Source organism: Castor canadensis, chromosome X (assembly GCF_047511655.1).
Source record: "Castor canadensis chromosome X, mCasCan1.hap1v2, whole genome shotgun sequence".
Classification (NCBI taxonomy): domain Eukaryota; kingdom Metazoa; phylum Chordata; class Mammalia; order Rodentia; family Castoridae; genus Castor; species Castor canadensis.
The window spans coordinates 123,635,154-123,645,814 of NC_133405.1; the positions used below are offsets into that span (position 1 = coordinate 123,635,154).

At 39.0% G+C, this 10,661-nt stretch overlaps 1 non-coding gene across 1 annotated transcript; it reads left to right on the top strand.

Annotated features, from left to right (window-relative positions):
- The first annotated feature begins 6,481 nt into the window (after positions 1 to 6,481).
- On the top strand, positions 6,482 to 6,590 carry LOC141420080 (U6 spliceosomal RNA). The gene has a single exon (XR_012444781.1). It is a non-coding gene; the product is annotated as a U6 spliceosomal RNA (small nuclear RNA).
- Positions 6,591 to 10,661: the final 4,071 nt, after the last annotated feature.

Below are 10,661 nucleotides of genomic sequence, written 5' to 3' on the forward strand. Positions count from 1 at the left end.
GCTTTTTTTTTTTTTAACTTTTTCACCATTTCACTTAGGACCCTTGGAGACATTCTGCCTCCCTGCCTCCTCTGTGCAACTGTGGTGAAATCACTTCCTCTCTTAAAAATTTGGCATTAACTATTAGAGTTAGAATGGCTGACAAAAATCTGGATCACTCCCTCACCATTTTTCCAGATGAATGTGGGACTCGCCCAGCTATTTAAACACTACAGCATTTAAAATTTTGATTTGAAAGAGTATATAACTGAGAGGGGAGCTTGGATGGATGACACAGTGACTCACAATTTCAGCTGTACACTGGAACCACCTGGGAGCCTTTAAAACATACTGCTGCTACCTGGGCTCCAGCTTTGCATCTCATGGAATTGCCCCAGGTACAGCCAAGGACCTTGGGATTGTTAAAAAAAAAAAAAGAAGAAGAAGAAAGAAAAGAAAATATATCAAAACCCAGATGTAAAGCCAACAGCATCCCTGCCAAGTAACAAAGCAGTATGTACCAGAATGCATATCACTCCACTTCACATTCACAAGGATGGCTATAATAAACCCATTTTTAAAACTTACTTGTAAGAGTGTGGAGAAATTGGAACCCTTTTACATTGCTGGTGGGACTGTAACATGGTGCAACCTGGAAACAGTGGAAAACAGTTTGGCTTGAGTTGTAGCTCAGTGGTAGGGCACTTTTGTAGCATCCATCCCCAGCACTGCAAAAAAACAGGGGGCGGGGATGACAGAATGAATTCCATATAATCCAGTGATTCCACTCTTCGGTATATATACACAAAATAAAAATAAGTGTTCAAAAAATGAATGTTTATAGCAGTGTTATTCACAATATCAAAAGGTGGGAACAACCCAAATGTCCCTCAGTAGATGAATGGATAAACAAAATGTGCTATACACATACCATGGAATATCATTTGTCCACAAAAAGGAATGAAGTCCTGATGAAGCAGGCTAAAAATAGAGGGGGAATGTTTAAAATAAGATCTCTCAATTGTGCTGATTATGGTGGTCTTTTGTTTTGGGTGGTAGGGGGTTTGAACTCAGGGCTGTTTCCAGGTTACAGTCCCACCAGCAATGTAAATTTTTTTTTTCTCTGCCTAATGCTTCAAAAAGTCTCAGGGTGATTCCACCCTCCGTTATCCCTCAGATAGAAACAGGAATATTGATCACACCATAGCAAGAACCACCACCCTAGCTCAGGGACCACTCAAAACCCTCCCCACTCACAGATGATCTGCAGATGAACCACCCATATCCTTCCCCACCTACAGGTTATCTGCTGTTTAAAATGCCTTGAAATAGGGTGAAGCTCTCTGCTTTCTGCTTCACCAACACATGGGCCAGGTGGGCCACCATTGTTTCTTGTGATTCCTCCCCCTTCTTTTTTCCTGTTTCCAGCTGCACTTCCATCCTACCTGGCCAACCTAGCCAGATGGGGCCCCACCATTGCTTTTTGCAAAGCCTTTCTCTTACCTTTAATAAACCCTATTACCTCCCTTACTACTCCTATATGTTCTGCCTGGATTGTTCCACATGGAACACAAAGAACTTGGGAATCTTCTGATCAGAGACTACAGGAGCCTACAACACTAATACATGCCACACCATGAATAAACCTCAAAAAGCATTATGCTACGTGAAAGAAGCCAGTCACAACAAAAGTCTAGCTTTTGTATGATTTTGTTTATATAAAATGTCCAGAGTAGCTAAAGCCATAGAGACAGAAAGGGAGGGATGAGAAAGTGGCCATATAATGGGTACAATTTTCCTTTTGGGGTGATGTCTTGAAGCTAATGGGTGTGATGTCAGACTGTACAGCATGGTAAATAAATGTGCTAAATGTCACTGAATTGCTTACTTTAAAATGGCTAATTCCACATTATATGAATTTAGCCTCAATTTTAAAAAAGATCCATCACAGCCTATCTTGGTTCATTTTGTGTTGGGTCAGTCTTTACTCAAAAGTAAGCAGTCTGTCCTGTTGCTGCTTAGTACTGGAAATGAGTGCAGAAAGAAAAAAACACCAAATGGCTCATTTAAAAGTCACTCATTAGATATGCAGACAATTGTTATTTTAAGGAAAAGATAGAAGAAAAAGAAAGATTATATTTTGGCATGCAAAGCCAAAATAATAAATATTCTTTTTCCTGTTCTTGGATCTTATTGCAGCTTCTTCAAAGCAAGGGAATTTATGCATGTTGACACAACCCTTATTTTAAAATCTTCTTTGGCTCTGTTTTCAACTTCTTTCCCTTGGCACAATCAGTCCCATGACTCCCTTCTGTCAGGCTTGGAGAATCTGCAAAAACTCCTGACTCAACAGTTACTGCAGAATTCACACCACAAAGGACAATTGGCTTCTCTCTACTAAGGCATATGTCCCTTCTGGTTATATTTTATTGCCTGGCATATTACCATGTTAATCATAAAAGTCCTACACTTTAAAATATATTGTTAATAATATTTTAAAAATATGTTCATCATGTCCAGAACTTTGTCCTTTGATGATCTAGAATCACATTTTCAAACCTCATAACAAATGTATAGTTTTCCCACTTTTGTCTGCAAATAGGTTGTTTCAAAGTATACCTGTTGACATTAAAATTCCACAAGTAAAAATGAATATATATTATTTTAAACTTGCTCCCTTAAAAAATACTAAGTTAATGCTCATCGGTTATTTGCAACTAATCAAAAATAATTTAGATGCAGTTGCATGCATCTAAAGTCCCAGCTACTTAGAGTCTGAGGTAGACAGATCCCTTGAGTTCAGGGGTTCGAGGACAGCCTGGGCAACATAGTGAGATCTAGTCTCAAAAAATTGAAAATAATCATAATAATAATTTGAAAGATCCAGGTTATCATGCTTGTGCTAAAAAGAAATTTTACAGCAATGCAAAATGTCTGTCAAATGTTAAAAAATAAAGACAAAAAACTTTGCTATGACGAAGCAATGGTATAATGACCAGCTGGGCCAAGTAAACATCATATGCCTCCTGATGTGATATATCAAGAAAGACTCAATATTCTCTCTGTGGTCTTTGTACCAAAAATGTACAAGTTGAGTCTAATCATGATGAACAGCTGACAAATGCAAACTAAGGGGTCTTCTCCACACACACAAAATGTCAAGGTCAAGAAATAAAAAGTCCAAGAAACTATTCCAGATGAAGATATTAAAGAGAGATGACAACTAAATCAGTGTTTGGTTCTGAATTGGATCCTAGACCAGGAAATAAAAGACATTACTAGGACAATTGGCCAAAGTGGAACAAGGCCTGTGGATTAGACAATAGCATTGTGTCAATGGTAAATTTCCTGACTTTGATCAGTGTACTGTGGTTGCATAAGAAAATGTGTTTGCTCTTAGGAATATACTGAAGCACTTTGAGTAAAGGGATGTAATGTTCCTACTTTAGTTTCACAGGGTTTAGAAAAATAATTTGCATATGCAAATAAAAATCTAGAGAGAGACTGATAAAAAAAAACAAATGGAGCAAAATGGTAACACTCTTTGAACCTGGATAAAGAGTATATAAGTTCTCCTAGAACTATTTCTGCAACTCTTATGTGCATTTGTTTAAAACTGTGTGTATCAAAATTTAAGGTTATCACAAATGTATAGAAAATGTAATATTTAAAAAAACAATGTTCCTAAGGTGTAAATGACACAGCAGAGCCTAAGACTTGTTGAAAGCTCTTGGTACAAGCAAACTTGACTTAGGGAAAACATTCTGCTTTTTGACATGCAAGGTGAAGGAAAACAGCAAAGTAACTTTTTTGAAACTTTCAGCCTATTGTTCACAAATTTAATTTAAAAACTCAATCTACTCCTTCACCATCATGACCTCAGTGCCTGCCTCTATCCTGGGTGGAGTGTGGGAATTTCTAAAGATGATGCAGCCAGTGGCCCATCTCAGTTCCTTGGTTTCCTCAGATCTAGTCATTCTGGGGACATTTGTGGGGCCGAGGAAGGGAAGGGAGGGGACCAGAATATGTGTGCCATGCCCGTATCAAGACCTTTGGTCCCCTGACGACCCTGTTCCCTCCTCCCTTGATGACCCATATTTTCATTTCACTTCTCTCACTATGGTTGTTCCCCCAGTCGCTCTCACCTAGTCCTCAAGCCCCCATCCTTTGTCCCTGTGAACTCCCAAACTTGGATCAACGCAGCCTTTCTTTGGCCTCATCCCTTCTTCCTTATTGCTTAGGACAAGGGGAAAAGCCTCACACTGGTGCTGAATTGCATTGAGGCAGGCTAAAACTAGGAAAAGATGCCGTGGGAACTCCTCAGACCCCATGTAACTTATTCTGGGCACATTTCATGCTAACCTCCTTATCTCAGCATAATGCTATTCTTTGCTGTTGTGAATTCTAAGACGAGAAGACTTGGAAGTGACTTTGCCCTCCATTATCTCTCAGATAAAAAACACGAACATTGAACACACTCCATGCGCAAAATTAAAATACCTAAGAGCTAGCTTAAGTGTGTACAGAGAGTCAATCACGCTAGTGCAAATTACCAAATCTTTCCCTACCCACAGGCTATCATGGTTTATTACACCTCGAAACAGATAGCCCGCTCTGTTTTTCCTGCTTCTCCATCCTACTTGGTCCACCTGGCCAAATGGGCCCACCATTGCTTTTTGTAATGCCTTTCCCTTACCTTTAATAAAGTCTTGCTTTTGTTTTTTGCAGTACTGGGACGTGAACTCAAGACCTACATCTTGAGCCACTCCACCAGCCCTTTTTTGTGATGGAGCTTTTTGAGAGAGAGTCTTGAAAACTATTTTCCCAGGCTGGCTTCGAACTACTATCCTTTTGATCTCTGCTTCCTGAGTAGCTAGGTGTGAGCCACCAACACCTGGCTACCTGTAACTCTCCCCTCCTTTACTTCATCCTTATGTCTTGCCTGGATGCTTCCATGCCAGACACAAAGAATTTGGAAATCTTCTGATCAGAGACTACAGGAGACGGCAATAGTATGCGTGTGTTTCCTTAACAAAACTGGAATTTTGCACCATCCAGGAATCCCTGTTCACCTTTTCCTTTTTCTTTTCTTTCTTTTTTTGTGGTGCTAGGGATAGAAACTGGGGCCTTGCACATGCTAGGCAAGTACTTCACCGCTAAGCTACATCTCCAGTCCCTATTTTGCTTGCATAATCTCAAACTTAACATATTTACCTGCTTGTAAAATGTGAATAAAATAGATTCTGCACAACTGCCCACAGAGCTGACCACATCAGGCACTTTGGGCTCCTTCTTGACTTTTCCTTCATTTCCTGTACTCTGTCAGCCAATAAACCTGGAAACAATGGAGCCAGCCAACCATGGACTGGAAGCTCTCAAAGGATGGGCAAAAATAAATCCTTCCGCCTTTTAAGTTGTTTATGTCAGGCACTATGTCACAGCATAAAAGCTAACATAGCAACCACAGTCTGCATTCTTGAAAGGACAGTGAAAAATGTAATTATTGTGGATTCATGTTCTCTGGCCTGCTGTTCCCTGCTCTTGGCCAAAAAGAAGGAATAAAAAAGTGAACGAGGAACCAGGTGCCAGCGGTTCACGCCTATAACCCTAGCTACTTGGTAGGCTGAGATCTGAAGTATCATGGTTTGAGGCCAGCCCCAGGGAAATAGTTCCCAAGATCCCATCTCCAAAATAACCAAAGCAAATTGGACTGGAGGTGTTGCTCAAACTGTAGAGTATTTGCTTTGCAAGCTCAAAGCCCTGAGTTCAAAGCCCAGTTCCACCAAGAAGAAAATGATCTGACTTTAGCCTGCCTTTTCTCAGCCAATTCCTACTATTTCTCAGAAGGCAGAGAGCTCTAAACTTCCTTACCATTACTGCAAGTGTAGTCTTTCAAGAGCTAATAATGTCAAGAAAAGATTATGTAAAATTTGGAAATAAGATTGATAATAAGTTATTAAGTAGTAAAAAGAGAACTCCTTGTTCTCTCAATGTTGCCCTGGAGTTACCCCATAAGCGCATCTGTATTGCCTGATGCACAGCAGTGTGATCCAATAGAGCCATATATGCAATTTAAAATTTTCTAGTAGTGCCAGGCATAGTGGGTCATGCCTGTAATCCTAGATACCAGGGAGGCAGAGATTGGGAGGATTGTGATTCAAGGCCAGCCAGGGCAAAAATGTTCAAGAGACCCCCTTCTCAACCAATGGCAGACGTGCCTGTCATCCCAGCTATGCAGCGAAGTACAAAGAGGAGGATCATGGTCCAGGTAAGCCCACATATAAAGCAAGACCTTATCTCAAAAATAACCTTGCTGACAGTGAGATTAAAGTAGTAGAGTGCCTGCCTAGTATGCTCGAGGCCCTAAGTTTGATCCCCAGTACTGCCAAAAAATTAAAAATAAAATAAATTTTCTAGTAGTCATAGTAAAAAAAGAAGTATAATCACTTCTCAGGCATTTAGCTAAGATGAAGTAAAAAAAGAAGTGAAAAGAAAATGGGGCGCTTGCACTCGCTTGGGCAGCAGATACTAAAATTGGAACAATACTGAGAAGATTAGCATGGTCCCTACGCAAGGACAACACGCAAATTCATGCCACTGATAAAGCTAGTTATGTTTTACAAGAATCAATCTGATCTTGAAGGAAAAAAAATGTAAGTTTTGTAGGGTGGGAAAGGGAGTGGTCCTTTCTTGTCCAACATAAAGGGTCATGGCCCCTATAACAAAAGGCAGGTTAAGAAGAGAAAAGCATGACAAGTTTATTTGATCATAGACTTGGTAACCTTTAGACTGATGACTAAAGACCCAGTGTGAACTATCCTTTGTTTTTGGCAGAACTGGAGTTTGAACTTAGGGCCTCACACTTGCTAAACAGGCGCTCTACCACTTGAGCCACTCTGCCAGCCCTATTTTGTGATGGATTTTTTTTCGAGATAGGGTCTCTGAAACTATTTGCCCGCAATCCTCCTGAACTATCCATTTTTATGCTTAGCTTCCGTGGAGCATGGAAGGCCCTGCATAACTGTGATTGGCAAAAAAGTGTATGAGTGGATGTGGAAGGTAGTTCTGTAAGTTAAGTGTATATATAGATACATATCTGATTATATATATTTATATATATTCATACATGCATATATAGTGAGAGAGAGGGCAAAATTGTATTAGTCTAAAGGGACTATGGGAGGTGGGAGAGGTAAAGCAATGTTAGAGCCAGGCGCTGAGGGCTCACACCTGTAATACTAGCTATTCAAGAGGCAGAGAATAGTAGTTCGAAGCCAGCCTAGGCAAATAGCTCATGAGAGAACCTATCTTGAAAAAACCCATCATAAAAAAGAGCTGGTGGAATGACTTAAGGTGTAAGCCCCCCCCCAAAAAAGAGGAAGAAAAATATTGAAATAAATTATCTTTATATGAATACAATATAATACCCTGTGCTGTAAGCTGTTGAATATTAGGGGAGCATGGTGAGAGAGAGTGAGTAAGTAACATGTGTGTGTGGGGGGGTAACTTGATTCAGACATGATATATACAGGCCTGAAGCACTAAGGCAAAACCTTCTTTGACTATCAATATACATTTAAAAACTGAAGGACAGGAGGGAAAAATAGGTCTTTTCCACAAGTGGGTACCAGTGGGAGGGTGGCGGGCATAAAGAAAGGGTGAATATGGTGGATGTATTTTGTATTCACATATGAAAATAGAAGAATGAAATCTGTTGAAATTGTTCTAAGAAGGAAGAGGGAAGGAAAGAGAATGATGGAGGGCGTAAATCTAACTAAGATATATTGTAAGCACATATGTAAATATCACAATGTATCCCTTTGTACAACTATTATATGCTAATACAATAATTTTTTTTAAAGTGTATGAGTAAATAAAAATGATAGACTGAGTGGGAAACCCAGCAAGAGATTCTTGGTCCCTCAGTTGTAGCATTCTTTTCTCTGTTGTATGGGACAGAACCCTGTCTGGAATGAGGTCTTATCACCTACTATCAAACAGGGTAGGGCAGAGAATTTCTTTATGACCTGCTCTTACACGAAAAGGTAGGGGAAAGTTAGAGTCATATTTTCAGGTTTTATTGCTGACTTTGGAGAAAAAGGGACTGTGGTTTGTATGACCCATCTGGAGGAAGAGAAATTCTAGTTTCTCGGGCTTGCCTTGGGGGAGAATGAGAGAGCAGAGGAAGTCAGAGGAACTTTGCCTCTGAGGCTACTTCTGAGGCTTCGCTTTGGGGTATGATTTTCTGAGTATGAATAGTGCTCAGTGTAAATGGTAAAAAGTGTAGCAAATAGTGTTCAGTGTATCTGCTCAAGTTAAGCAAATTTAATCATTTATGTCAGCTCAGAATCAATCACATTGTGTTCAAAGAGGACTGCATAATTTACAAAGCAATTCTAAATGTATCAATTTATATTGTGAAGCATTCTTCAACTTCTGATAGTTTGGAAGCCAATTTACACGATGCTGTGTATTAATTAAAGTCTTCTCCATGTTTTATTTCATGTTAGAAAGTGTTCAAAAGCATTATTATTGATTTGCAACACAAAACAGTCTTAATTTCTACATAACTTCTTAGGCTTGTCTAGCTAGGTCACCAATTAGGTTTTCCTTTCCTTGGAATTTCGAAGTATCTTCTTCACATGTAAATATGTACATCATATTGCCATTTTTCTTTGCTTATTGACTATTTGGCAATCATACTTTTTATTTCAAGAAAATGTTGAAGTAGCCCTGAGTTTAATTCCCAGTATTGGCAGAAAGAAGGAAAGAAAGAGAGAGAGAGAGAGAGAGAGAGAGAGAGAGAGAGAGAGAGAGAGAGAGAGAAGGAAAGAAGGAAGGAAGGAAGGAAAGGAAAGAAAAAAGAAAGAAAAACAGAAAAGAGAAGAAAGCAAGCAAAGCTGGCATTGGAGTAAACAGCACAATAAAGCTTGGTAAAACTCTTTGTGGTGAGGGTTGGTAATGAACAAAAGATTAAATTCATTGTTTATTTCTCTCAGTAATTCCAGAAACTGTGATGAGTCACAGCAGTTGCACATATCTGCTGAGCAATTTTGATGACAGTATCTCTGATGCTTTCATCTGTTTCAGAGAACTGAAGCCAAATATTTTCAGTATGTATCATACAGTGATGAAGTCACCAGAAAAGCATCACTCTCTTGTCTTAAAATTCTAATAAAACTAGAATTTTGACCTAACATAGCTGAAACATCATCCATTGTGATATTTTCTATCATATTGTTGGAATTGATAACCCTCCAGTGCCGAAAACACACACACAAGAGACAGAAAATCTCGACAAGGCAATTTCTGTTAGTCAAGAGGGTACGAACATGTGCTCACTCCCGCTAAGCAAACACATAAGCACAAAATGGCTGACAGTGGCTCCTCCTTATATCCCTGACGCAATTGTACCTGCCCCTCACCTGGGATTTGTCCGGGTCAAAGGTTCACAGTCTTTCCCAACTGGCTAAAAGGCTTGGGAGATAGGTTAGGGCATGCAGTTTTGTGGGCAATGGAATCGTACAGGAATCCGGAAGAAGAAGCAAGGACCCTTTAAACATGCAAGTCCCCTAAGATGGTGACCTGAGGAATTTTTAAGTAATCAAAGAGGGTAACAGATACTTTAATAGAAAAGATCATTTTTCTTACAATATCTAACTAAATTTTTTTTGACAAATGTAAAACATTTTAAAAATCTATGCTATAGGACTTTAAGGTTAACACTTGGCATTTCTTTGCAAAATATTGGAGTTCTTTGAGTCAAAACATACCCAAAGTATTAACTAAGCAGTGTCATATATCACATGAGTCATCGATAGCCAAAAAAAAGTATTTGCAATTTTTAAAATGTTGACTCAGTTAATCTTGGATCCTGGTATTGTATTCTACAAGCAATTATTTTGTGGTTTAATTTAATATCTTTTATTTTTGTAAAAAAGTCATTTTTACTCTTTCCTTTTAATTTTTGGGAGTCTCTTTTGGGGTATTCATTTTTCTCCTTTTTTTGGTGGTACTGGGGTTTGAACTCAGAGCCCTCACACTTGCTAGGCAGGCCCTCTACCATCTGAGCCACTCTACCAGCCCTTTCTTCTTCTTTTTTGGGGGGAATAGGGGGTTCATTTTTGTGTATATGTATGTGACAGAGCTTCACTATGTAGCCTAGTCTGGCCTGAAATTCATGATCCTTTTTGCCTCAGCTTCTCAAATACTGGGTTTACGTGTGTGCACCACCATGCTTGACTCTTTCCTTATAATTTTTAAACAAAACTTCCAATAACTGAAATTATTTCTTTTACTATTGCCATATAAAACTTTTTCATTTTTGTACAAGAATCCAAATCAATATAAAACTGGCCAAATTTATAAGCTCAGAGCCTATTATCATTTTACACAATTTTTGTTGGGTATCCAATCTTGAATTTCGACTACTAATTCTATTGATACTTTTTTGGCTATTGCTATCAAATTCACACTGCATTTGCTGAAAATATCTGTTAATATTGCTCACTTTGAGGCTGGTGGAGTGGCTCAAGTGATAGAGCACCTGCCTAGCAAGTGTGAAGCCCCGAGTTCAAACCCTAGTATCACCAAAAAAAATATTGCCCATTTTATTATCTTTAAACAATTTTTACACAATAGCTGTTTTGGTTCTGCTCTACTACAGGAAATTTCATGACATT